We start from the raw sequence: 25,352 nt of genomic DNA, 5'->3' as shown, positions 1-25,352 counted from the left end.
GGATGATACAGATGGTATGTAGCTAGGTCACATGTATAGTGCTGAGTGCACATCATGTGTACAAGAGAGCTACAAGGCATTATGATGTAGCTAGGTCGCATCGGTGATACTATGTGTACACCATGTAGACAAGAGAGCTACGGGATATATGTAGCTAGGTCGCATGCGTGGTTCCAAGTGAAGGACACCATGTAGAGAAGAGAGCTACGAGATAAACTGGCTAGGTCACATGGGTGGTACTAAGTGTTCACCATGTGTACAAGAGAGCCGAACTATATGATGGGTGGTGCTATGTGCTGAAACTACCAAGTATCGAGGATTGATCTGAAGTGTTCAACGGGAGACTCTCTATGTATTGCTTTGTGAGTTTTGTGATGAATAAGTGCAGGAACTTGGTTATGTGAATGATGTGTTCATTAAGTGACTAGGATGTGGTAAGGTTATAAACAAGTAAGTTATACATGAGGATGATTTTATGGTGACCTTGTGATCATGGGCCTATACTTGTGATGTATGAAATGTGGTGAAAATGATTTGTGATATGTATGTTAAAATGAGGTTAATACAAAGAAATTGTGAAAGAGTGAATTAGCAATAAAACTATTTTGGACAGTAGCAATGACGTGATTTTGAAAAATCGCCAAAAATATTAGAAATTGAATCAGAGACTGAATGTGATATCAAATTAAAGCTTAATGAGTCTATTTTCATATAAAAGAAACAGAGCAAGCAAAAGAATCCTATATTTTGAGATATTTATGTTTTTGTGAGACTGATTCAGAATGATTACGTGATCCCCTGTTCTGACTTTGGAAAATCACAAAAATTTGGAGAAAAATAATGAGAGGCTCAAAATTATAATTTTAAAATCCATAATGAGTCTATTTTCAAGATAAATCAACAAGAACATTATCTGAGTTGTGTACTGTGAGATAATTATTTTTTAGTGAAGAGAGATCAGAACTGTCAGAAAGTGAAACAGGGGAAATTTTAATGAATAAACTGTACTAATTGGCTAAACCAAAAATTATGAAAATTTTATGGTGGAAAGATATGTGAGTCTAGTTTCAGGGGAAATTTACATATCTTAATTTAGAGCTCTGTAGCTCGAATTATAAATAATTAAGTGACTATGACTCGTGTGGACTGTTTGATGTGAACATTTATTAGTAAATTGTGAAATCGTACTTACAAGAATGCTATATACATTAAGGATGTGGAATGGAGAGGAGGAGGATGAAAAAATAAATATATGTGGAATACATGGAAACTATGGTATATGAAATATTGATATAATGAAATAAATGATATGTGTTTATAAGAAAACAAAAAGAGAATGTTATGTATCATGACATGTATGTATATATATATTTATGACTAGTCTCAATGTAATGCTTGTTGGGTATGGAATTGAATTGAAATGTTTCAGGCAAACATGTTATTCTGCGCATCTGAATCGTGGTATTTTATAAAGATATGATCTAGCTTTAAATATGAATGCTTGATGATTAAGCTGAAGATATTTGGTAAGATGATAATCTTGGTATAAATGTATAAGTGGTACTATAATAAACAAGGTAAAATGAGTATGAGAGACACATGTATGATGACATACAAATGCTATGTTCGTGGTTTAATTGAGGATGTTTAATCATTAAATGAATACCATGTTATATGCTTTTGATTTTGTATAAGTGTGTAAGAGATCAAGGTTGACCAAAGCTTGGAAAATAGCCTAGGTATATTCCACACAGGCAGAGACACGACCATGTGTCTCAGCCGTGTATGGAACACGACTTTGGGACACGGGCGTGTGGAGCCTTAAAGCATGAAATTTCCAAGATTTTCGTAAGTTCTCGGTTTAGTCCCAAACCCTTTCTAAAGTATGTTTTGGGCTCCGTAGACTCAAATAAGGGACTATGTGTAAGAAAATGAACACTTTGAAATATGAATAAAATTTTATGGCTTGTATTTTAGTTTAATGTTTGTATGTTTGTCTGGTAACGCCTCGTACTTTAGCCCGGCCTCGGATACGGGTAAGGGGTGTTATATTTAGATATGGAATTGAGAAAGTTTATCTTGCTGGAAGCGCATAGTAGCTCTTATGCTATGTATCATAGGGGTGATAAGATGTATCACGATCTTCGTGATTTGTATTGGTGGTCAGGTTTGAAGCGTGAAGTGACTAAGTTCGTGTCACATTATTTGATGTGTTAACAAGTTAAGGCTAAGCATCAACTTCCTTTTGGGTTGTTGCAGCCCGTTAAAATTCTATTGTAGAAGTGGGAACGAATAACTATGGACTTTGTTAGTGGGTTGCCTCTGACGTCTACTAAGAAGGATTCAGTCTGGGTTATTATAAATCGATTAACTAAGTCTGCTTATTTCATTCCGGTAAGGACTGACTACTCGTTACAGAAGCTAGTGAAATTGTATGTTTCTAAGATTGTCCGATTGTGTGGGGTTCTAGTATCCATTATTTTGGACCGAGATCCACATTTTACTTCACATTTTTGGTAGAAGCTAGATGAGGCATTGGGTACTCGTCTGAATTTTAGTATGACTTTCCATCCTCAGACTAATGGTCAATCAGAAAGGGTAATTTAGATTTTAGAGGATATTCTTTGGAGTTGTATGATTGATTTTCAAGGGAGTTCGGAGGAGTTTTTGCCACTGGTTGAATTTGCTTATAATAATGGCTTTCAATCAAGTATTCAGATGGCGCGTTATAAGGCTTTATATGGTTGGAAGTGTCGCACTTCTTTTTGTTGGACTGAGTTAGAGGAAAGGAAAGTTTTGGGTACCGAGTTGGTGGCAGAGACTGAGGACAAAGTTCGTTTGATACGGGATTGACTAACGGCCAATTCTGATAGGAAAAAGTCTTATACAGATCTTAAAAGGCGTGAGATAGAGTATGAGGCTGAGGATTTTTTTTCTTAAGGTGTCTCCTTAGAAAAACATACTCGATTTGGTCATAAGGGTAAGTTGATCCCTCGTTTTATTGGGCCGTATGGGGTTTTGAAGCGTGTTGGGCCTATTGCTTATTAGCTTGAATTATGTCCGGAGTTGGGTTGTATTCACGATGTATTTCATGTGTCCATGTTGAGACGTTATCGATTTGACCCTTCGCATATGGTCCCAGTGGAGGAGATTGAGTTAAAGCCAGATTTGTCTTTTGAGGAGAAGCGGGTTCAGATATTGTATAATGAAGTTAAAGTTTTGAGAAGGAAGACCATTCCTCTAGTTAAAGTACATTGGCAAAATCATGGTTCTAAGGAAGCCACTTGGGAGCTTGAGGACTTGATGCGCCAACAATACCCTTACCTTTTCGAGTTAGGTAAATTTTGAGGCCGAAATTTCTTTTTGGAGGGAAGAGTTGTAATCTCCCTAAATTTGTAGATTTTTGTAATGCGTAAGTTTGTGCAAGTGTACACAGCTGTTATCAAGTAATAAGTAAGTATCGAGTTATCGTCTCCACAGGGATTGTATTTGTGTTTAATCACTTAATTGTAAAATTATACTAACAACTTGGTAAATAAAAACACAATATGGTTGAGAAGTGAAAATTGAATATATTAAACTAAATGAAATGATCCTTAATGCAGATTATCATAAGTATGCAAACTATATGAATGAAATAGATTTTAGCAAAATTAAACACAATTTGCAACAATTATAACATAAATAAACTAGGACAATTACATTAATTAAACTCAATTTATTATCAACATGCTTACTAACATTCGGAAAAACATTCCATAGCAACTCGATCTTTCACGAGTTTGGAAACCACATTAGGTACTTTTGGAATCCTTTACTTATTACATACGCATTTTACTGATCCTTATTTACTAAGGGTTTCTTAGCATTCATGTGAGGTAACAAGGACGTGTTAGGATTGAAACAATTTAATCAAACAAATCTAAAACTATACAGATAACAGAGCTTGGTTAGAGTTGTTATGCAACCTGCAATTTAATGGGGTTAGGATCTAAATTCAGTATGCACATTTCAATTATGTGTCCACTAGTCGTCGTCTAGTTAGGATCGCTCAGCTAATTCAGGTGTATTTCAATCACGTATGAATGAAATACAAACTTGATTTTAATTGAAAACATGATCGATTGAGGCACAAACATTATATGTATGAATCAAATAAATATTATTTAATCAAAGCGGTCATCCTAGCTTAACATTGTTGTAAATAAGAACAAATAACACATAGCAAACATTTTTAGACTAAATTAAAGAAAAGAAAGATTAAACCCAAATCAGAGCGGCTGTAACCCAAGATTCTGACCAACGTGTTATTAAGATGATCCTTTGCTGATGGCTCTCCAAGGTGGCCGAATGAGAGCACTTTAAGAGGCTTAATTGCTAAAATCTCTATGAAGAGATGATGCTAGGCGTGGGAAATGGAAAATGCTAAAGAAAATTGAGAGAGAAAAGAGAATGATGAGGGATGAGGGATGAATGATGAGGGATCAAATGAGGTCTTATTTATAGGTGAAGAGAGGAGGGTAGTTTGCTAAAAATAGAGAGGTTTAGTCTCTTCAAGCTTTTACAATGAGTGGCCGACCATGCTTGGTGGATTTGAGTTGAATTTTGCTTGATTTTTAAGCAATTTAAATGCCATAACAACTCAGGACTAAGACTCGGTCAAATGTAAATCTTTGGGCAAATCTTTAATTTCTTCAACATTGCAAGGACCTTGTATAATTAAACCAAAAAGTGTTTTATGTGGACAGCCATGTGTAGCCGAATTTGGGTTAACTTGGTCTTCAATTTGGAATTTTTTTTTGTAATCTAGCAAAGCTATTAGACCTGTCCAAAACAAATAGATAAATTAGAGGACCAAAGAACAAAATTTATCCAATTTAAATAATTAATTAAAACCCAAATTATTAATGAAATATTTTAAGATGAATTATTAAATATAATTTTTTATTTTATTCTTTAATTTAATCATGCATGGCCCATTTTATGTCTTAAAAATATACTATGTTCAAATAAATCTAAAATAAGCCATTTTATGCATGAAAACTACATAATAAAGCATAAAATCACATTTTAATAATTCCCAAGTCCTAATTTCATATTTTCACATATTTTATTAATTTATTAAACAATTACTTAGTTTTAACAATGAATATAAGTAAAAAGGTGATAAATTGGTGATAAATTACATAGGAAGCATCCTATATATTTTTTAGTTTACACACCCCCAAACTTAAATCATTGCTCGTCTCGAGTAATGTTTATGCACAGCAAACGGTCTTGCTAAGGCAAAATTGCTATATGTGTAAGCAGCATCAATCTTTGTCCCATAATCATGCATTAATCACTTCATGTTCATAGATCTTCTTTATTAACATGTAATTCATATGCAAGCATTTTTAGAGTTTTATACTAAGTTTCAAAATATGCCAACATGAATCATAGTTTGTATGTGTGTCACAGCCACAGATAATATTCTTCAGAGTTTTATACTAAGTTTCAAAATATGCCAACATGAATCATAGTTTGTATGTGTGTCACAGCCACAGATAATATTCTTCATTCAACATAATTTTTTATCAATCAAGTAAACAATCATAAGGCTTATTTATGATCTTCATATGTTGAATTTAGTACTTCCTCTCCACTAATGTAGATGACATAATCATAAAATCAATAGGTCTTTTATAAGGCTGTAATGGGGCTCGGTTAAATGTGGGGATTTTAAGAGATGAGACATTTTGGTTTCAAAATCTCAACCTTTAACTTTGTCTTGGATTTCTCGAAATACAACCTTTTCTTTAAGTGAACCTTTGGAACACCCCCAAACTTATTTTGAACTCAAGCTCATATATTTTTCCTTTTTGGAGATTGAGAAAAGTTTTCTTTTCTCTTCCTTCATCTCTTTTTTTTTTAAGCATGAGCACATACATCTTTTTGAAAATTTCCTCAAATGTTGACTACCAAGACAACTTTAGTTAAGATGGGTGCACAAAATTAGGATAATTTAAAAAGATGATAATGTGGATTATAATGTAGGTTCATTACAATAAACAGGCCTTTAAGCTCAAAACTATATTTTCAAGGGTCTAATATCATAGGGTTGGCTTGAAAAGGCTAAAACGATCCGATGAAGTAGTGCCTATATCATTTTAGATTTTTATGTCCCCTAGGATTTCGCCTCAAGAAAGTTACTAAGTCAAATCTAAATATATAAACCTTCATGCATTTCTAATCTCAAGAGAAACTAAGTTTTCATGGCAAACATTACTAAGGCTAAGATCATACAAGCATTCCATTCTTCATGATAACATGCTTTCACTTAGATAAAATCATCATTCATACTTGCATACAAACTATCTCATTAACAAAAAATGTCTCTAAGTATTCATTTATTAAAACATACTTATGAAAGAAATGATTGAAACATACTTGAAAAATTTTAAATATTTGAGCAATTTATTTGCCTTACCCCCTTTAAAAAGAAGCAATGTCCTCATTGTAAGAACAAAGTAATGAATGAAAACTAAACACTAGGCAAGATTGTAAAGAAAGGGAGGTGAGTCATTAAGACTGCTTAAATACCAAGTCTTTCCTAATAACCCAATCCTAGACATGTTCATTCCTATTACCACATTGCTTAGTCTTTTTCTTTCTAAAGAAGTGTTAAGTTTATTCATACTTGTTATGCTTTATTCTGTAGAAATTAAATCCTAATTACGAAAGAAATAAATTCCTAAAGACCTAAAAATGATTAAATAAATAACAAGACAGGAATCCCCCTTTTTATTTTTCTGACTCATTCCCCTTGTCTTCTTTAGCTCCATCTCCGCTTGCATAGTCAGTATCTCCCGTCCATTTCTCAAAGATAGCATCTTCTTTAGCTCCATCTTAAAGATATTTTTAAAAGTATTTCGAATTGAGCCATCTCTGTGACAACCCGAATTAGGGCCTAATCGGAATAGTGGTTTTGTAACCATAAATCTGAGATAGAAATAATTTTTTATAATTATTTTGAGGTTCATGATATGATTGCATGATTTTGTGAAAATTTCGTGATGAAATTTTATGCATAAAGTGCTTAAATTGAAATTTGGGACTAAATCGAATAATTTGCAAAACTTGCATTCTAGAAGTTTTTAGTATGAAATTGCTTTGGAATATTAATTAGGAGGTATTAAATAGAAATTTGACCAATTTCTAAGTCTATGGACAAAAATTGGACATGGATGGAATTTTTGGAAAGTTTAGTAGTAAAGGCATTTTGGTCATTTGCATATTAAATGAAATAAAATGGGAAAAATAACACAAAAATGTGTTCATCTTCATTAAGCTTGGCCAAATTTCCCCCCTCTCCATAGCTAGTGTTTCTTCAACTTTCAAGCTTCATAGTAAGTGATTTCAAGCCCCGTTTTTAATGATTTTTATGTTTTTGAAATTCCGGTAGCTCGATTTAGCTTATGTTAACAATAATTCAACCTAGGGTTCATATTTGGAAATATACCCATAGGTGAAATTTGTGTATTTTGGTGTTTTATGATAAAATATGAGGTTTTAAATTATGTTAGACAACTTGTGCTACTCGGTTTTAAGTGAAAACGAGCAAAACGGCATAATCGGTAAAAATACCTAATGTTCATAAGTACATGTTAAAGTGAGAATTTGATGTTTCCATAGAAGAGAAAAATGTTCAGCATGTCATAAAACATAAGAATAAGGGCTGAAATTAAATTTCCAAGCCTAGGGGAAAAATCATAATTTTGTAAAAGTTAGGGGACAAAAACGTAATTTTTTCATAATGTGATTTTTGGATTGAAATAAATAGTATGAGTGTTAAATGAGCTAAATGTATTGTTATCGATCAAGAAAGACGTGGAATCGATCGTGATCGGGGAAAAGAAAAGCTTTCGGACTAAATTATAACATTTCTAAAGTTTACACCGAGGTAAGTTCGTACATGAATAATTTATCAATTTTTTATGTTATTTTATGTTGTTATCATATGAATTGGTGATTGTCCATAGAATGATTACATGATGGAATTTGTAAATTTAATTAGATTATGAATAAGTGTTAACAGTGAAAAAGGAAAGATTTTCCGGTTGAAACTTCGAAACAGGAACAATAAGAATGACCCATTGTGAATACGCGTGTGTAGTACTAAGTGTAGGCTACTACGTGTATCATACTATTAAGTCGCATGTGTAGTACTAAGTGCAGGCTACTATGCGTACTCAATGACTTCGATCACATGTGTAGTACTAAGTGCAGGCTACTATGTGTATCAGATGATGAGGTCACGTGTGTAGTACTAAGTGTAGGCTACTACGTGTACCGAATTATTGATCGCATGTGTAGTACTAAGTGCAGGCTACTATGTGTATCAGATAGCTTCGTCTGTAAGTGTGGAAGGGGGAAATATGTGTAAACAATGGTATATTTGTTATTTTTCCATTGAGTTCAACGGGGAAAATCGATAAAGTGGTAATATGTGAAAGTAATAAGGTGAATATGTGAAAATTTATGTTTATGAAAAGTTAGGAGCTATGTGCTCGATAATTGAGTGAATTCTAGTATAACAAAAAGGACTAGGTGGAATTATGCAAGAGTGAATGTTAGAAATAAAATAGTGTCGGACAGCAGCAGTTACATGATTTTAAAAATTTACCAAAAATCATTGAAGTTGAATAAAAATGCAAATGATATATGAAAATAAATCTTAATGAGTCTATTTTCACATAAAAGAAATAGGGGAAGAAAAGAATTCTATATTGTGTGATATTTGATTCTTGTGAAACAGAGTCTGAATGAATTCAAGATCCCTTGTTCTGACTTTAGAAATTCACCATAATTTGTACAAACATTATTAAGAGTCATACCTTACATTCATGGATTCCTTATTGAGTATATTTTTAAGGGAAACAAACGGCATGGTCGTTGGGATTCTGTACAGCGAGAAATTTGGTTCGTAGTGTACAGGGGTCAGAGTAGTCATACCCTGAAACAGGGGAGACTTTAACTAATAAACTGTACTAATTGGCCAGACCAAAATTTCTAGAAAACAACTAGTAAGTAGACATATAAGTCTATTTTCAGGGAAAATTTATGGAATTGGATTTCGATTTTTGTAGCTCGAGATATGATTTTTTTTAAACCAGGACTCCAGAAAACAGCCTATCCTGAACATGTGATTATATACTAGTATGATTGTTTTACTTTGATAAATTGAATATCAATTTCGTACTTACTTACTAAGCTATGTGCTTACCTTCTTTTCTTTTTCTTGTCTTATAGAGTTACTAAGCCAGCTAGAGATTTGGAGATCGTCAGAGACCCATCCAAACTATCAATACTTTTTGGTATTTTGTAAACACTATTTTGGAATTATGGCATGTATAGAGGGCTGAATGATTTTGTTATATGTCATAATTAATTTGGTTTAAAATATTACTTTTCAAAATTTGATAATTTACTTGTATTTATGTATATCTGTTAATGTTATCTATTTTTGTTCAAACTAGAGGAATTAATTATATAAGATCAGGTAAATGTGTGAATTCATGTTTTCGTGATCTGTAATATTCCGTACCTTGTTCCGGCTTAGAACATGGGTAAGGGGTGTTACAATCTCTAATTTTTGCATATTTCCAGTAAGTTTGTTGTTGATTTTGCATGAATTTGCACATATCCATCATAATTGACAACTCCGATTTATTTGAAGCACTTGCGAAAGTCAGCATTGGAGTTGTAGACTCAGGTTCAACACTTAACTTGATTGTTTCTTTTTCTGGCTCAACCACTGGTTCAGGGGTTGTAGATCCTTCAACTGGTTTAGAATTGTTCGATTCCTTGTTAGATTCATTTTCTTCAGTGTCTGTAACTGAATTAGTTTTAGTTTCAGTTTCCTTTGTTGACTCATCGGTATCTGATTCAGTTGGCTCTTCTTGCTTGCCTTGATTCAGCTCATGCGCCTTCACTACTAACCTTTCAAGATCATGATTTGTAATGCACCCTTGAACATATTGCCCCTTCAAATTTGCTTGTGTTTTAACATGGGCCCTTAAGCAAAGTGAAGTGATTAATGATGGGAAATAATCACTTCCTCTCTTTTTTTTAGCACAATCATGAATCTCCTTGAGAATAATTTTCCTAACATTAATGGACTTTTCTGTCAAGATTGCATATAACAAGAGCATCCATTCCATCGAGATGGTGGAACTATGTGAGATAGGCATAAAATTGTAACGAACAAAATAAAACCATACCTTTGCTACTAGTTTGAGGTATTCCCTTCAACAAGAATGGCTCCGACACTTTCTTATAATCCATTGGGATCCGGAAATTGTCACAACATTAAGCACATAGTGAAGAAAATCCCAATTGTTATTTTTCATCATAGGGTAGTACTCATCTTCTTTAACATCAAATAATTTAAACAAATCATTGATGGACTTAGAAGTAAGAGGTGCCTTTTTCTTTCAAATTATAACCTCAGTGGCATCTTGTATAGTCAAACTAGCATAGAATTCTCGAACTAGTTCATCATCGGGAAGTGAATGAGCATCACAAAATCATTCCCACTGGAAAGCATTGATTTTCTTTCTAATCGGTATAGAAACAACCATCAAATCATGACTTTTCAAGTTAAAACCTTTTTTCGGCATCATAGGTTGATGCTTGAAGATTGAATCAAATCTCTCTTTCACTTCTTCATCGATCAAAATCGGGTTTCCAATAGTAGTATTTGAAGATCTGGTTCTTTTGCGAGACATGGTATCTTTTCTTGAGAATTTGGCAAAGTTTCTGCAAAAGGGGGAAAAGAGAAATCAGCAAGGTGGGTAAGGACTTGCTGCAATGAAAATCTTGCAACGACAAGGATAGTGTAGTGATAGTAACAACGTGTGATAGCAACGATAGTGTACGGCAATGACAACAATATGCTTTGACAATCTTCTTGCGGCGACAATAGGTGATTTCAACAAAAAGGGAAGAGATGCTTAGGGTTTCTTTTAAGATTTGAGGCTAACAGTATAAGAGGGAGATTTGGGGATTTTTAGCATTAAGCAAATTGCTTTGAGGGATATGAAAAATAGTAGAATGAAAAGGAGTTTATATAGGGAAGAATTAGGGCAACATGTAGTGAAAATTTAGCTACATTAGGGTTACTTGGGCAGCAAGTGATGGGAGTGCTAATGAAGTATGGATTTTTCCCTTCTTTTTGTTTTCTTGGGCCTCAGACTTGACTGTATTTATAAACTTACTTAAGAAAAAAATCTGATTAGTACTTGGGCCAAATTCGAACCCGTTTATTAATATAAAAAATTAAAATTTAAACAAAACAAATGAAACTTAAAAATTTTAAATCTTAATTAGAAAATTTCTTCTTAACAAATTACATTAAATTAATTCCCAGGAAAGGTTAGAGGGGTCATAACGATCTAGCTTAAATTCCAATCTCCTTAGATAGAATTAATTAAGTGTAATAAGTTAAAAAAAATAAGTTCTAATTGTTTATTTATTTACAAAATGAGTTCATGAAAAATCAAGGGTCTGTTAATTTGAACGAGGATTCAACTCATTCAACTTCACCAACCTAGTAGTGTTTGAAATGTTGACCATTAACTTTAAATGTACCTCTATAATTGTTGTATAATTCAATAGCTCTATAAGGATAAACTCGGTAGATGGTATAGGGTCCTCTCCATTGGGATTTAATCTTCCCAGGAAATAACTTCAACCTTGAATTAAACAACAAAACCTTCTGACATGCCATCTTTTTGATCTTTCTTTACACATTTTCACATTCTCAGAGGAAAACAACCTCAGCTCTTCCAATTCATCAAGTTGTAACATCTTCTCTCACCGGCTTGCTTAATATCAAAGTTCAACTACTTCAAAGCCCAGTGAGCTCTATTCTCCAACTCTAATGGCAATTGACATGCCTTCCCAATGACTAACCGATAAGGATTTATTCCTAACGATGTCTTAAATGATGTTCGATAGGCCCATAATACATCATCGAGCCTTCGAGACTTTTTCTGCTAGGGCATACTACCCTTTCAAGGATACCTTTGATTTTACGGTTCACTTTTTCAACTTGCCCATTAGACTAGGGGTGATAGGTAGTAGCAATCTTCTGCTTCACATCATATTTTTCAAGCAACCACTTAAGTCATTTGTTCACAAAGTGAGAACCTTCATCACTAATACTAGTTCTTGGTGTCCCAAATCGTGTAAACACATGCTTATTTAGGAATCACATGACTACCTTAGCATCATTTGTAGGGTATGCTTCAGCTTCAACCCACTTGGATACATTGTCCACAGCAATTAAGATGTATTTGTTCCTATACGAAGAAGGAAACGGACCTAAGAAGTCAATGCCCCATACGTTGAATAATTAAATCTCCAAAATGTTTGTCAATGGCATCTCATTCCTTCTTGATATATTTCTGATCCTTTGGCATTTATCACAGTTCTTCACATAAGTGTAAGCATCTTTAAATAGTGTAGGCCAAAAGAAACCTGCTTGCAAAATCTTTGTTGCAGTACGTGAACCACCAAAGTGTCCCCCACTTGGAGATGAATGGCAATGATATAAGATCTCAGCAATCTCACTTTCAGCTACTCGCTTTCAGATTATATTATCTGCACACTGTTTAAACAAAAACTAATTCTCCCAAAAATAATATCGACTATCATAAAGGAATTTTTTCCTTTGTTGGTATGTCATTTCTCGAGGAATTATTCCACATGCAAGATAATTGGCAAAATTAGAAAACCAAGGTGTTTCATGAATTCGACTCACCCCAAACAAGTGTTCATCTGGGAAATTCTCGTTGATAGGCACACATGATCGAGTTACCTTATCTCGGTCTAACCTCAACAAATGATCAGCTATTTGATTTTCGACATCTTTTCTGTCTTGGATCTCAAAGTCAAATTTTTGGAGTAACAGTATCCAACAAATTAGCCTCAGTTTCGTATCTTTCTTTGTGAGCAAGTATTTAATGGCCGCATGCTCAGTAAATACTGTAACTTTGGTACTTATAAGATATGAACAAAAATTTTCAAAAGCAAAAACTATAGCAAAGAGTTCTTTTTCAGTTACTGTATAATTTAGTTGGGCTCCCGTCAAAGTTCTATTTGCATAGTAAATAGGGTGAAACACTTTGTTTCTTCTTTGACCCATCACAGCTCCAACAACATAATCACTTGCATCACATATCAACTCAAAAGGTGAGCTCCAATCAGGTGTAATGATTATTAGGGTTGAGTGTAACGGCCCGATTTTAGGCCCAACTGGAACAATGGTTTTGGGACCACTAATCCGAGGTCAGAGAAATTATTTTTAATATTATTTTATGTGTTGTGGCATGATTATATGAAAAATGAAAATTTTGGTGAATTAATTTTAGCGATTGTGAGCTCAATTGTGAAAAAGGACTAAATTGCATAAAGAGCAAAAGTCCTATTTTGATAGCTAAGGGTGTTAAATAGCTAGAAAACCAAAATTGGGGGTCTTTAAAGGGAAAATGGACCCTTGGATAAGTGATGGTCGGCCATAGGAGACAAAAGATAGAGAAAGTCAAGGTTAGGTGGAAATTTGGTAATTTATTTGACCAACACGAAATAAAATAAAGAGGAAAGGATATCATCTTTTTCTCACCCTCTTCACCACCAAAAATACCAGCAAAAATAGTGGTTTAGAAGCTTGAAAAATTGCAGCCACTCTTTACCTTCACAAGTAAGTTATTTTGATAGTTTTTCTTGATAATTTTTGTATTTTTGGACTCCTTATAGCATGAGCTTTCAAATAAGGGGAATATTTTGCAAAATGGTTGAAAGTATAGTGTTTTACCATGAGAGTGTTCATGTTGTTTTTTGAAATTTTATGGAAGAAAATGAATCATAGTTGTGAAATAAACAACTTTTGTGAAGTAGTTTTCATGGAAACCCTAACTAAGGACCATTTTGCATTTGTAAAATAGTTGATAAATCTGTGAAATAATGAGAATTGTAGGCTACTCCTAGTATAAAAAGTATTCAACTAGGCTTGATTAGTGAGAAAATATGATAAAAATTGATTTTCGGACTTAGGGGTAAAGTGGTCATTTTGTGAAAGTTTAAGGGCAAAATGGTCATTTTGCCCAATTATGATTTTTCGAGTGCCTAGATTAATATGCTGATGAAATGAATAAATTTATATCATTTTAGATCAAGAATTACAAAATTTGGGCTAGATCGGGGAAAAGCAAAACAAGTGGACTAAGCCAAACTAGTCATCTACATTTTGTATACCGAGGTAAGTTGTATGTAAATAATACAATTATGTTGTATTATATATGTTTGAATTGATATAGAATAAATTTATTGTTTGTGGAAATGATTATGTATGATGAATAATGAGATATTAGAACTCCCGTTTGAACCTTGAGAAATAAATCGGATATTCATGCCATGACATTCGGGTTATTTGTGTGCTAGTGTAAGACATGTCTGGGACATGCATCGGCCTCGATATGTAAGCCAGTGTAAGACATGCTTGCGATATGCATCGGCTACGAGAGATGCCACAGATATGTGAGAACTAGTGTAAAATTATGTCTAGGACATGGCATCAGCTTTGATTTCGATAGTCAGTGTAAGACCATGTTTGGGACATGGCATCGGCTTGATGGATGAGCCAGTGTAAGACCATTTCTGGACATGGCATCGGCATTATACCCTATGTTTGAGGCTTAGTGAATATTCGATAGCATTCCAAATGGTTCATTGGAGAGAGTAACAGTTTAAGTTAAATGAGAAAAGTATAACCATGTTGTGAGTGGTACAGGTACCTATTTGAAATGTATGAGATGTGAGCTCAATATATGCTATGTGAATTGTATTGGATAGTGATGAGTAACTTGTGCTTATGCCTACTTTTGTACTATGAGCATGATGATGAATGGTAGAGTTGTTGTTATATTTATTTGCATGCAACTTACTGAGCTTTATACTTACTCCCTCTCCTTTCCATTTTCTTATAGTGCAGCCTAATTAGCTCGAGGATCATTGGACATCAGATGCATCGATCACACTATCAATCGAAGCATTTGGTATAGTTGGTTTTATTATTTTGAATATAGCATGTATAGGGCTTAGACTTTTGAGTTTTGTGTCAATGTTAATTTGGCCAAATGTGTTGGCTTGGGATGAATCCCTTCATTTTGTATAAAGCCTTGGATAATGGCTAATGTTTGTTATTGATATATGCAAATGATGATATTTTCATGGATGAGATAATGCCTTGTATGGCTGGTTAGACCTTATATTATTGTGTGTATTTGTCATGTTAGATGTTATGTAGGTTAATGCAAGTAAGGGTGGCAAAAAGGCTTGGTAAATAGCCTTATTTTGTCTACAAGGGTAGACACACGGGCATGTGTCTAAGCTGTGTGTGACACACGGTCAGCCCCATGGCCGTGTTATCAGGCCGTGTGTCCCCTGCACATAAATTTTGCAAGTCAGTATGCATGGTAGTAAAAACACGGGTAGAGACATGGCCATGTGTCTCAGCCGTATAGAGGACACAGCCTATGGCCACGGGCATGTCCCTTGGCCGTATGCCCTAAACTGGATGCTGACGTCAGAAACAGAATGTCAAGTTTTTTTACACGGCCTAAGACACAGACATGTCATGGCCACGTAAAGGACACGGGCCATGGACATGGGCGTGTGCCAGGCCGTGTGAAAACCCCTGTAGATTTGAATTGAAAAATAAATCTACACGGGCAGGGGGACACGGGCATGCCACTAGATACTTAGGTTGTGTGAGCCATACGGGCCATCAGCACGACCATGTACAATTTTCACACGGGCATGTTGCCCTTCCACACGAGCGTGTGCCCTATTTCAAGGGTTATTTTTCTAAAGTTGGTTAAAGGACCCGAGTTGGTCCTGAATGGTTCCCAATGGATGTTTGAGGCCTCGTAGGCCCATGCTAATGAGTTTAGACAATGTTTAAAAAGTTTTAAATTTAAACAACTCTTGATGACATCGAAAGGATTGTATGCATGTGTTTAAGTGTGGTAACGCCTCGTATTTCGTCTCAGCGTAGGGCTCGGGTGTGGGGTGTTACATTGAGATTAACTATTTTTTTAGATCTTCAAAAGCTCCCAAATATGCTTTGTTGAAATCAAACACTGTATTTTTCTCTAACAACAAACACAATGGTTTAGAAATTTTCAAAAAATCTTTGATAAACCTTTGGTAAAAATTGGCATGGCCTAAGAAACTTCTGACTCCTTTCACATTAATTGGGCCGATAATCTTTCAATTACATCCACCTTTGCTTTGTCGACTTCAATTCCTCTCTTGAGATTTTATGCCCTAAGACAATCCCTTCCTTAACCATAAAATGGTATTTTTCCCAGTTAAGGACAAGATTCGTCTCTTCTCATCTCTTCAGTATCGTAGCCAAATTACTCAAACAAATATCATCAGTGTTGCCAAAAACAAAAAAAAAATCATCCATGGAAACCTCAACAAAATTTTCAACCATACCAGTGAATATTGCCATCATGCATCGTTGAAATGTTACAGGTGCATTGCATAGATGAAAAGGCATTTGCCTAAAAGAAAACGTACCGTATGGACAAGTAAAGGTTGTTTTATGTTGATCCTCTAGAGCTACAACTATTTGTTTATATCCCAAATAGCCATCTAAAAAATAATATAATTCATTACCTGCCAGTCGATCTAACATCTGATCCATAAAAGGCAATGGAAAATGGTCCTTCCGAGTTGTTTTATTCAATTTTCTGTAATTAATACAGATTCTCCAAGCTGTAATAGTTCTCGATGGAATCAACTCGTTGTGCTCATTTTCAAGAATCGTGATTCCAACTTTTTTCAGCATACACTCAACCGGACTTACCCACGAACTATTTGAAATAGGATAGATGATTCCTGCATCTAACCATTTGATCACTTCCTTTCTCACAACTTCTTTATAATACGATTGAGCCTCCTTTGCCCATCAATTCGAGCTCTTTCACCTTATTCTAATTTATGCATGCAAAAAGAAGGGCTTATACCTTAAATATCAGTTATGGTCTAACCAATTGCTTTCTTAAATTTCTTTAGAACAATAATTAGTTTCTCATCTTGATCTTTCATCAGTTCTGCTAAAATAATCATAGGCAAAGTGGAACAGTCACCTAAATAAACATATTTCAAATGGGAAGGAAGTACCTTTAGTTCGAGTTTAGGTGGTTCTTCAATTGACAACTTGGGTTGCACAAATTCTCTGACTTTTAACTCCAACGGTTCAAACCGTGTGGATTGAATAAAATTTCTTGGGTTGGCTTCTGTCAAAGCCATGTTTTCTTCACCTTCTTCATCCTCCAAAGGGTTAAGATCTAAGTCTTTCTCTAATACATCTTCTTCAAAATTGCTTTCCATAGAAAGCAAGGCTTCTATCTCTTCCATAACTGAACACTCTTCTACCGGATAGGGAAATTTCATTACTTTAAGAATGTTAAAGTTACCTAATCATCTTGAACTCGCATGGTGAGTTCAACTTTCTGCACATCAATTAACGTTTTTCCCGTGGCTAAGAAAGGTCTCCCAAGGATGATCGACACTTCCTTATCTGCTTCAAAATCTAAGACAATGAAATCAGCAAAAAAAATAACTTTATCGACTTTTACCAAAACATCCTTGATATTTCCTTCAGGATATGCTAAAGATCGATCCGCTACCTGAAGCGTCACAGTTGTAGGTCTTACTTCACCTATCCTTAGCATCTTAAAAATAGACTTAGGCATCAAATTGATACTTGCTCCTAAATAATACAAAGCTTTACCCCAGTAAGATTCACCGATGTTACAGGGTATAGTAAAGCTTCCTAGGACTTTCAATTTCGGTGGCAGTTTGTTCTGCAAGAACGCACTGCACTCCTTTGTCAAGGCAATAGTTTCATACTCACTCAGTCGTTTCTTCTTAGACTATATATCCTTCATAAACTTCTCATAAATTTTCATTTGTTCTAAAGTCTCCACCAACAGAATATTGATGTGTAACTGCTTCAGAACATCCAAAATCTTTTTGAATTGCACCCCCTGTTTCTACTTGTGTTGCTACAATCTTTGTGAATTTAGAGGTGATGGAACTTTCGGTTGAACCGAATAACTCTTCTAAGTAGGTAAATCTACATCCAAAGAAGATGTTAAAGTATCTGATTTCACTAAGGTAGAATTTACCTTGTCAGTCATTGCAGATTCTGTCTCTTTTGGTATAGGAATTTCAATAGCCGGTTGATTCTTCTCAATGGGCTTATCTTCGACATCAATCAATCGGGTTTCCAGAATTTTACCACTTTGCAATGCCACTGCCTTGATATGTTCTTTACCCAAATTTCTTGGATTCTCAGTATCGCTCGGCAAGGTTCCTTGCTATATATTACGAAGCTCTGTAGCTAACTGACCCATTTTCCAAATGTTGTTGTTTGGCTTTGGATCAAAGCGTCATTCTTTGCCATGTAAGCTTTCAACAAGTTCTCCAAACTATTCGATGCCTCAGCTTGAGGTGGTTTTGAAGCTTGCTAATTAAACCCTTGAGATTGGTTGGGTCTATGCTATAATAAGTTGTTATTTGGTCCATTTCCTTGGTTACTACAAGAAAAATTTGGATGATTACGCCATGAAGAATTGTAGAAGTTGGATTGAGGTCCTTATCCACTCCTATTTTGATATTGGTTCCCGGGATTTGATTGACAATTCTAAAAAGAATGACCCTCCACGCAGTACACATAGGAAACTACTTTAAACGGAGTTGGTGACTGAACTGCAAATTTATTAACAGTATTAGCGATAAATTGTTTTAACATAGAGGAAATAGACGATAGCTGAGCTGATAACGAAGTGAGGGCATCAACTTCATGAACTCTAGCTACACATCTTCCTAAAGCTATTCAATTTGTTGGCCATTGATAGTTATTACTTGCGATCTTCTCAATGATCTCATAAGCATCATTATAAGACTTAGACAAAATTGCACCATTCGCAGAAGCATCTACCATCAATCTTGTATGTGCATTGAGACCATTATAGAATGTCTCCAACTAGATACAATGAGGAATCCCATGATAAGGACACTTACGAAGTAACTCCTTGAATCGCTCCCAAGCCTCATATAAAGATTCATCATCCAATTGTTGGAAAGTGTGATCTCGTTCCTCAACTTAGCATTTTTTCTAGGCAGGAAATACTTAACTAAAAATCTCTCTGCTAATTCTTCCATATAGATATGGAACTTGGTGGCAATGAATTGAGCCATGCTCATGCTCGATCTCACAATGAGTATGGAAATAACTTCAACCTCAGTGCGTCTTCAGTCACACTGGCTATCTTGAATGAATCACTCACCTCCATAAACAATCGAAGGTAGAGATGTGGATCTTCCGTGGGCATACCACTGAATTGGCCCACCATTCGAAGTATTTGAAACATCACTGGTTTCAATTCAAATTGGGTTGCCTCAATATCTGGCCTTCTAATTCCTGGATTTAACTCACTAAAAAGTGGCACAGCATATTGTCTGATGCATCGATCCCTATCATCGGCAATGAGGATTGGGTTTCGTACATGATTGGCTTCATTACCTTGGTCTTGATTTTGATTTCCAAGGTCCATCTCGACTTGTCTTTGAGCTGTTCGTTCATGTCTTCTTTTTCTAAAAGTTCACTCAATTTCAAGGTCTACAGGGAGTAAATCGATAATCTGATCTATGCTTATAAACACCTGAAAAGAAAATCACAAAATTAAAAAGAATAAGTTAGTAATGTTAGAAATAAACCAAATTGGAAGTAAATAATTTCACAAAAAAAAGACAATGGCAACAGTTAAATATCCCCTGTAATGGCACCAAAAACTTGTAATGCGTAGGTTTGTGCAAGTGTACACAGTCTTTATCAAGTAATAAGTAAGTATAAAGTTATCATCTCTACAAGGATTGTATTTGTGTTTAATCACTTAATTGTAAAATTATACTAACAACTTGGTAAATAAAAACACAATATGGTTGAGAAGTGAAAATTGAATATATTAAACTAAATGCAATGTCCCTAATGCAGATTATCCTAAGTATGCAAACTATATGAATGAAATAGATTTTAGCAAAATTAAACACAATTTGCAACAATTATAACATAAATAAACTAGGACAATTACATTAATTAAACTCAATTTATTATCAACATGCTTAATAACATTCAAAAAAAACATTCCATTGAAGCTTGATCTTTAATGAGTTTGGAAAATCACATTAGGTCCTTCAGAATACTTTACTTAGTAAATACGCATTTTACTGATCCTTATTTACTAAGGGTTTCTTAGCATTCGTGTGAGGTAACAGGGACGTGTTAGGTTTGAAAAAGTTTAATCACACAAATATAAAATTCTCCAGATAATAGATCTTGGTTAGAGTTGTTATGCAACCTGCAATTTAATGATGTTAGGATATAAAATGAGCATGCACATTTCAATTATGCGTCCAGTAGCCATCGTCTGGTTAGGATCGCTTAACTAATTCAAGTGCCTTTCAATCATGCATAAATGAAATAAAGACTTGATTTTATTTGAAAATGTAGCACCCCTTACCCGTCTCCGACGTCGGGATAAGATACGAGGCATTATCAGACTTAAACATACACATACATGTAAAACCGGGCCATAAAATTTCAACCAATTCAAAAACATTCAAACACATGCAAATCGCCCCTTATACAGTCCTACAAGGCCCAAAACACACATCGGGGGTGGTTCGGGACTAAACCAAGGACTTCTAAAAATTTTACAACACTTAGAGAAATTTTCCATGTTTAGAGAGTCACACACTCGTGTAGATTAGGCCATGTGGTCACACACGCCAGTGTGGCTTGGGACACGCCCATGTCCTTAGCGCCTGAAACTCTCTGTTTATGATGTCAGCAACGAAATGGGGTCACACGACCAAATCACATGCCCATGTGCTAAGGCTGTGTTCCCCACACAACTGAAACACACGGCCGTGTCTTTGCCCATGTGGCCAACACTTAAGCTAGTTTCCAAGCCTTGGTCAACCTTAATCCCTCACACATTTATATAACATCAAGGATATATAACACGGCATCCATTTAATGATTAAACATCCTCAATTAAGTCACAAACATTGCATTTTCATGTCATCATACTTGTGTTTCTCATACTCATTTTATATCAAGTCTAGACATACCAAATCATATTCATTTGGCCTTGTAATCTTCACTACCACTTATACCTTATACCATGGTTGTCTTCATGCTGATATTCTCAACTTAGTCATCTAGCATTCATCCTCATGTCTAATTCATATCCTTAATGTCACATATTACACACTCATCTTTAACATGTTTCCATAAGGAATTCTAACTAATTTCATTCTTCATTAACATCATTAACTTACTCTAAATTTACACTTTTATACTAAGAATATGGTCACATCTATTGATCAAAGTTCATCCATCAAATATGCAAACTATATCATACATTCATTGATACCAAGCCATCACAACATGCACATCATCAAGACATTAGATCAGTCATGCAAAATCAATTAAGTTTACAACCCAATGATCAAATATCAGCCATATCTCATGGCTCTATACAAATGAATCATTATAAGCCAACTCAATTGGCCAATTCATGAAAACATATCATAAAGTACTAAGTCTCTATACATGCAACTCACTTCAAAACACTTAAGGTTTATTAATACCCCAACTTGATAATTTGATAGGGTGATGCTGCCTCCAACGATCTCCAAACCCGAGCTAACCTGACAACACTAAAGAAATGGAAAGGAGGGGGTAAGCTTTATAGCATAGTAAGTCCGTAAGAAAATAATAATAAGCAATTTATTAACGTGCTTTTTCCAAATTCTTACAACATATTCTCATGGTAACACAATCGAAGTTGCACATAATTCCACTATTCGCTCATAATCCAGTCAAGCTGTCTACTTGAGGCATAGTCACTAAATTATTAATATCTTGAGATACGGAACTCCAAATTAAGATCCACTAATTTTCCCTGAAACTAGACTCACATATCTTATTACCATAAAATTTTTAGAATTTTTGGTCTAGCCAATAAGTATAGTTTATTCTTTAAATTTCCCATGTACTGCTGTTTGACAGTTTCAACCCTTCTTCACTAAAAATTAATTATCTCATCGTATGGAGTTCAGATGATGTTACCGTTTGTTTTATATTGAAAATATATTCATTAAGAACTTAGTCATATTAGTTCTAACCCATAATTATTATTGTACAATTTTTAGTGATTTTTCAAATTTATGATAAGGGAGCCCGAAATCACTCTGGCCCTGTCTCACAAAAATTAAATATCTCATAATATGAAATTCTTTTGCTTACACCATTTCCTATATGTGAAACTAAACTAAATAAGCTTTAATTTAATATCTTACTCAGTCTCTAATTCGATTTCCACAATTTTTGGTGGATTTTCAAAGTCAGACTACTGCTGCTGTCCAACACTATTTTAGAGCAATATAATGATAACTATCATAAGTTCATTTTCAACTAATCATGAACTCACCATCTCATGAATTCCATGTTCAATTACACAATGTAAGTTAGCATGATATTGCAACAAAATTCATGATCATAATTCATACATCTTAGCTCAACGAGGTCTCGACATTTCAAAATCTTAATAACCATGAGCTTAGAGATTCGCGTACATACTTGTACCACATATTCTTATTCATATTACTCCACTTCTTAACCAAAAATCTTGAATGGTCCGTTGATAGCTCCGAATACTGAAGGACGTTCAGAATCATCATACACCAAATAAAGTACCAAAGCCATGTCCCAGACATGGTCTTACATGGATCTACATGTCGATGCCATATCCCAGATATGGTCTTATACGAAGTCTCATATCGGTGCCGATGCCATGTCCTAGACATGATCTTACACTAGCACACATATCATCGTCGATGTCATGTCCCAAACATGGCCTTACACTGGCACACATATCAATGCCAATGCCATGTCCCAGACATGGTCTTACACTGGCACACATATCAACGTCGATGCCATGTCCTAGACATGGCCTTACATTGGCACACATATCAACGTCGATGCCATGTCCCAGACATGGTTTTACACTGGCACACATATCAACGCCAATGCCATATCCCATACATGGTCTTACACTGGCTCTTATCTAGGATGTCGATGCCATGTCCCAAACATGGTCTTACAGGGGATCTCATAAATGATGGTGTCATGATATCCGAATCCTAAACATTCCTCAGCGTCACCTGGGGCTTCTTCGAATACACATCTCTTCGAAATTTGTCCCTAGGATCGAATCATATATCTCATGATGGTAATTAAGCTCATGATTTCACATATTGTTAATAATCATGATAATCACTTTTTAACACAAAATCACAATTCATCACATTGTCATCACACATCATAGACATATTATAGATCACTTCTTATGCATAGCATAGAATAACCTTTAACTCAACAAGTTCAAATCAACTTACTAATTTAGATTCAGACACAATCAACGATAACATTATCGTAGGTACTTACTTGTCAAATTCTCGACGTATACATCCGTATGACAACTCATTTGTAACGCCCCGTACCCGAGACCGTTGCCGGAGTCGGACACGAGGGGTTCACAGACTAAATTCGCTTACTATCGCAGTCCATTTTAAAATTTTCCAGACAGCTGGCTAACTGTGTCGCTGTCACCTTAAAAATCATATCTTGAGTTTCACAACTCAAAAATCAGTTTCGTGATTTTTCCCTGAAACTAGACTCATATGTCCATCTAGATATCTTTTTCTAGAATTTTTGGTAGGGCCAATTAGTACAGTTTATTAGTTAAAGTCTCCCCTGTTACAGGGTGCGACTACACTGACCTTCATGCATTACAATTTGGATATCTCCCTGTACAGGGCTTCAATACTGATGATGTTTGTTTCTATAGAAACTAGACTCAGAGAGGAATCTATACATATATGGCATGACTTCTAATTATCTCTGGTTAATTTATAATGAATTTCCAAAGTCGGAACAGGGAATCCAGAAGCTGTTCTGGCCCTGTTTCACGAAAACCTAATTATCTCTTAACATACCACTCATATGACCGTTTCGTTTCTTCCATATGAAAGTGGATTCATCAAGGTTCATTTAAATAATTTATTCACTATTTAATTCCATTCCTACTATTTTTAGTGATTTTCCAAATCTACATCACTGCTGCTGTCAGTATCTGCCTTTAAGGTAGACTTTACCTATTTCATAGTTTTCATGATTCAACTAGCCCTTTTAGCATAAATAGCACAAATTATGATAGTGATTAACCATTCCCATGGCCAATCCTTGTTAAGCATATCCACACCTCTCAATAACCATATCCATACCAAATGATTATAACATTATGCTCAAACATATATAAGCCATTTTCGCATGGCTATCCAAAATTATACAAAACCGAAGGGTACATGACCAACAACAAAAGGGTAGTCCTATACATGCCATTTTCAGAGTTCAACCAAAAGTGTACCAAAAGGGTTTTGATAGTGTGGGCGACTTCGACTTCAATAATCCCGAGTCTGATAGCTGACGAACCAAAATCTATAAAACAGAGATTCAAAGAACGGAGTAAGCATTTAATGCTTAGTAAGTTTTAAGCAAAACAAAGTGTTCTCAATCACTATCATTGGTCATTCATTTCAACTGTTCGATGAAGTTAATCTAGAGCTTCATCTCGATCTATAATATCATTAAACGCAACACTTGGCTGCCACATATATACTTTCGAATAATAATGACCTAGATGGTCAAATATTTCCAAAGCACATTCTTCATCGATTTTCAACTTTCAATAATCCTTTCCACTTGTTCATAATCACATCCATACTTTTAAGTATTTCAACATGACAAGTACTAAATTACCATAGGCACATAAAGAACCAACATATTCTTTATCACATATATGTAAGCTTACAAATCATAATCCTTACCTTGTACTGGCACATCTAGCTCAACCCAACCCATACTCAGATCATAAGGCTTTTGGGCAGAATATGCACTAATACATAAGAATATTTCATCGCATACTTTATTATACAAACATACCATTACCAATTAGATCATTCTCACATTTGGAGTTATAATATTAATCACATTTACCTACCTCTTTGATACTGATAATTCACCTCGAAATCACTCCACCGATGAGTAAGTAATACGTACCTGAACATCTTGAATACATAATACTTATTTGATGGTAACTTAA

The 25,352-nt window shown here is 34.8% G+C and overlaps 1 non-coding gene across 1 annotated transcript; it reads left to right on the top strand.

Annotated features, from left to right (window-relative positions):
• Positions 1-19,121: 19,121 nt before the first annotated feature.
• LOC121225590 (small nucleolar RNA R71) lies at positions 19,122-19,227 on the top strand. Its single transcript, XR_005923453.1, has one exon. It is a non-coding gene; the product is annotated as a small nucleolar RNA R71 (small nucleolar RNA).
• Positions 19,228-25,352: the final 6,125 nt, after the last annotated feature.

This window comes from Gossypium hirsutum, chromosome A03, assembly GCF_007990345.1.
Source record: "Gossypium hirsutum isolate 1008001.06 chromosome A03, Gossypium_hirsutum_v2.1, whole genome shotgun sequence".
In the NCBI taxonomy this organism is placed as follows: domain Eukaryota; kingdom Viridiplantae; phylum Streptophyta; class Magnoliopsida; order Malvales; family Malvaceae; genus Gossypium; species Gossypium hirsutum.
The sequence above is the reverse complement of the archived record's forward strand: the minus strand, read 5'-3'. Positions and strand labels throughout refer to the sequence as shown.